Below are 4,554 nucleotides of genomic sequence, written 5' to 3' on the forward strand. Positions count from 1 at the left end.
CATATTTTCTATGTTGTAAATAAACGCCTAGATCCTGTGAAGACATAATGTATTGTAAGTAAATTAAGTGGGAGGTATTTTTCCAGGAAGGAACTTAAGTTGTTCCAGTGACTTCTGGACTTCTGACAAGTGTGTTTCTGGAGGCAAACGTTGGCCTTGTCTGCACGTTTGCATGTAGTGAAGCAAGTGACCCTGAGAAGACAACGCTTTAGCAGCCTTTCTTGCTCCACGGTTTGAGTCATGTCAATACCAGTCTTTTAGAATTTAGCATTATTTTAGCAATTTTAGCATTATTTTAACAATATAGCATTAGGAACAGGGAGAGGATTAGAAGAGAATCTAAAGTAATTCCTCATAGGGCTAAATGGTGGTTTAGGGTCTCTCCTGCCCAGGAGAGGTGGCCTGACAGGGACACAGTCAGCAGCAGTTCTTGTCTCACCGCAGTTTCTCTGAGGTCACTGATACTGTAACAAAACTTCTAGCAATTCGCTGAAATGACATGCTGTAATGCCTGTAACTCACAAATTATCAAACCAGCAGCCATAATAGCTCAGCTGATTGTATCACTGTGCACTTAGGAATCCATCAATCACTCTGTGGTAATAAACAAACACTAAAGATTCTTTTAAAAAGGCCACATAAATCATGCCAACACATACTGCACAGATCATTGCAGTGATACAGTTTGTTGGCACCAAGGTGCTGGTATGTGTTTTGAAAGTTTTCAACCTCCCTTGTGTGTCTTCACATGAGTGCTATACACCATTCCAAAAACACTCAACATTTAAAAACAATGTGAATACTTAAATTCTTTAGTCACATTCCTAGATAAAAATTATCAACAGTTAAAAGGAAAAAAGATATCGAGAGTAATTCCWTAATATTGTAGGCAGGTAACTTAGGATCCTAATTTCTTGCTATCATTCTCTGTATGCCTTAAAGAAAGGTCTCTGAAATCAGAAATTGTCTCCGGCATTAAACAAACTCATCAAAACAATTTACATTAGCCTCTGCAAATATAAATCAAAGAAGCAAAAAAGAAGTACAGCCATGAGTCAAGAAATTGGATTCTAGATTTCAACAACAGTCATCTTTATACAGGCAGTTTTATAACTCTGAGAGTAAGGCTTTCATGTGGAAATGCTGATTAAATAATCAGTGTTAATAAGAGAGGCTCAATACTACAACATAATAACTGTAATAAGCACTGGTAAAAATCTGAATTTGCCAGGGGAAAGTGTCTTTAGCAGCTAGGAGTCTAATTCAGCAAGCTGCCCAGCTAGCACTCATGGCATGGACACCCTTGAGAAGTCACAGCGGAGGAGGACGCATGAAGTGAGCTGGTGGGTCTGGGCCAGGCAGCCTGAGAGCTGCACCACATTTTCTGTGGAAAATGCACACATTTTGACTACTTTTTACATTTCTTGGCATCCTCAAGCCTCAAGGTAGAAATATGAAAGCAGACACCCACAAGGCTTTAAATGACTGCTGTCTGTGTGCATGTGTATRTACGTGTGTTCTTAAGTAAGTATGYGTCATGCTGAACAGAGAACTACTGCTGAATCCATCTGGGGAAGCGAAAGCTCAGTGAAGCGGTGGGTGCTGCTGCTGTCAGAGGGGCTTTGCCACGTGCTCACTCCAGGCTGTCATGGAGAGGACAACTGGCAATGCTCCAAACCAGCTGCAGGACCTTGCAGAGCTGCCCATGGTCTCAGTGCTGGTTTGGTGAAGAGAAGACGCTATCTCCATCACTGAGAACAGATTTCAGGCAAAGATGTGCTCAAGCACTGCCTTGCCCCCTACACCATTTATCTCTGRTCAAACCCTGGAAGGGACCTAACAGAGCCATCAGCAGCCTAGGCTGGAAGGGAACAGTCCTTCAGCAAGACCCTGCAAACAGACCACCCCAGTGGGAGGAGACTAGAGGGAACCACTTCAGAGAAAAATGTATTGTCTTCTTCCAGTGGTCAAGGCCCTTTCTTTATCCCAGAAAATGAAACTTGCCTACAGTATGATGCTTAGACCAAAATAAAAATGTGTTCTTCCATTTTTCTGTATGATATCTGAGCCTACAGTTTTCTCCTTGGTCATTTTGCCAAGCTTTTCCCCCTACCTCTGAAAAAATGCTTCTTTTTAAATGGAAAGCTGAGGTCTCAGGCAATCAGCTCTAGAAACAGAAGTTACTACATCAATCTCATCTACGAGAAATCTCTTCTATGGGATTTGTTATATGATCATGAAYATTTATGACCCTGAAAGACAGCACTACAACTAGTGGGCCTTGTTGCCAGCTGAGGACCTTTGGTAAATTTGTTTAGATAGTGAAAGGGGTTTGATGTGCAGTGAGACATTTGTCAGGAATCAAGAATCTTCCACCACAATTGTGCACTTAGGAATCCATCAATCTTTAGTACTAGAGTTTAGAGCTTAGYACCACAGGTTAGTACAACTATTCCTAATATACTTTCCCTTGCCTTACCAAAGCATTTTGCTTAGTATTTCTCTYGGCCTTCACCACAAATTTCCCACGGAGTTTGTGAGAATGGTCTCCCAGAAAAGCAGAGAGTTCTGTGCAGGGAGGATGGCACCTCAGAGCAAAGACATGTCTTCCTGTGAATAGTATTTATATACAGTGTGCTAACTGCTATGGATCACTGCTGTGGAGCAGGACCTGTTCACGGTAAGTCCATTATAAATGCACAGTCAAGAGCTTGTTGATGCCTCTGAAAGCCTGCACTCTCCATCCACCTGTGAAACAGTTTGTACCACATCATAACTCTGTGCAACCGCTGTGCTAATACCAGGTGAACAAAAGAGTAGATGTAGTAGCAAAATGCTAACCAGTCAGTCACAGACAAACATCCTAAAGGAAGCAGTTATCCATTTGGGCTAGCTGCTATGCTTATGGAGAGCTGAGCCCCAGCAGCTCTCCTCACAGTTGTCCAGATTGCCTGCTCTCCTCACTCTAAGAAACACCTGGGGATAAGCTGGAGGAAGACATTACAAAGAGACAAAATATTATTCCACTTATTCCACTATTATTCTAGTTATTCCACTTTTACTGGTAGATGTGCCCACTTCCTGATGCAAGCTGAAGGTGAAAATGATTCAATAGAAGACATCCTCATGAATCTGTCTTTGATGTCAAGCTAGAGGGCAAACAATACATTTAGTAGAAATTATGGCTTGTAAACAAAAATTCCTGATAACCATAGTTTTTCAGCAAAAGACTGTGAGGCTGAGAACGAAGACTAAGCTATCTCGTGACAATCTGAAATGAAAGATCCTAAATCTGATGCTATTTAGCTAGATTTTACCAGTGTAATTCAGTGAATCCATCATTTATGTTCAAAAAAATGAATCAGACTGTTAGATTTTAAAGTATCTATAGAATAGAACCTCAGTAAAACCTGCTTTTGGGATACAAATATTTTGACTATGAGGTAAGGAAAAAATACACTATTTTCTCCATATACGTATGTGTGTGCATGCATACGTGAACACATGCATGGGTTCCTGTGAGAGCTGAACAAAGAAGACATGAAGAATGTATAGAATGTACAGGTATAATGTAATCCTTATTTATCATCCTCCTGCTGAGTTCAATCTGTACTCAGGTATTATGCACTAATAATAATTTCCAGTTTTTAATATTTGAAAGTACCCTGTAAATATGAAGATAATGGCACGAGTTGGTATTTACAAATAGCAGCTTTCTATAAATACACTAGAAGGAATGTGGAGCAGCCAGTCAGACAAAGAGATAACCAGGGGCACAGTGGCAGTTTTAGAGGTGGGCTTACTTAACATTTTATACAAGACACTGGTTTTGTGGGTCAAGACTGTACATGCATAATTATCAGGTCTCATCTCAATCCCAAACACATGCTATTGATCATGAGAACACAACTATTTCTACATTATTTACCATCCTAGTCTTTAGTCCCAAGAGTGCCAGATYTAAAGCTTGTTTGAAAAATAAAAACACTTTGATTAAACATCAGGTTTTCATCTGTATATGGCTCTGATTTCTGATTCAGAATGGAATTTAGAATAGAAGACTGCTCTTAAACAGACAATATTACAGATGCAAAAATRATGCCATTTTGTTATATAGGAAATGAATTCACAAACAGACTCAACACCTTCTACTTTGAGAACTACTGAGTTAAATGAGTTGGATGACAGAATCATAGCACAGCTGMGGTTGGAAGGGATCTCTGGAGATCACGTAGTCCAACTTCCTGCTCCAGCAGGACTGCTTAGAGCATGTTGCCCAGGATTGTATCCAGATGGCTTTTGAATATCTCCAAGGATGGAGACTATGACCTCTCTGGGCAACCTGCTCCAGTGTGCAGCCACTCTCACAGTAGAAAGTTTTTCCTTATGTTCAGATGGGACTTCCTGTGTTTCAGTTTGTGCCCGTTGCCTCTCGTCCTATTGCTGGGCATCACTGAAGAGTCTGGCCCCATCCTTTCTACACCCTCCCTTCAGAGACTTTTACGCATTGCTAAGATCTGTCCCCCCCCCCCCACCTCCAGCTCTCTCTTCTCC

The sequence above is a fragment of the Rhea americana genome, unplaced genomic scaffold (assembly GCF_003343005.1).
Source record: "Rhea americana isolate MKP2758 unplaced genomic scaffold, rheAme1 scaffold_44, whole genome shotgun sequence".
In the NCBI taxonomy this organism is placed as follows: Eukaryota; Metazoa; Chordata; class Aves; order Rheiformes; family Rheidae; genus Rhea; species Rhea americana.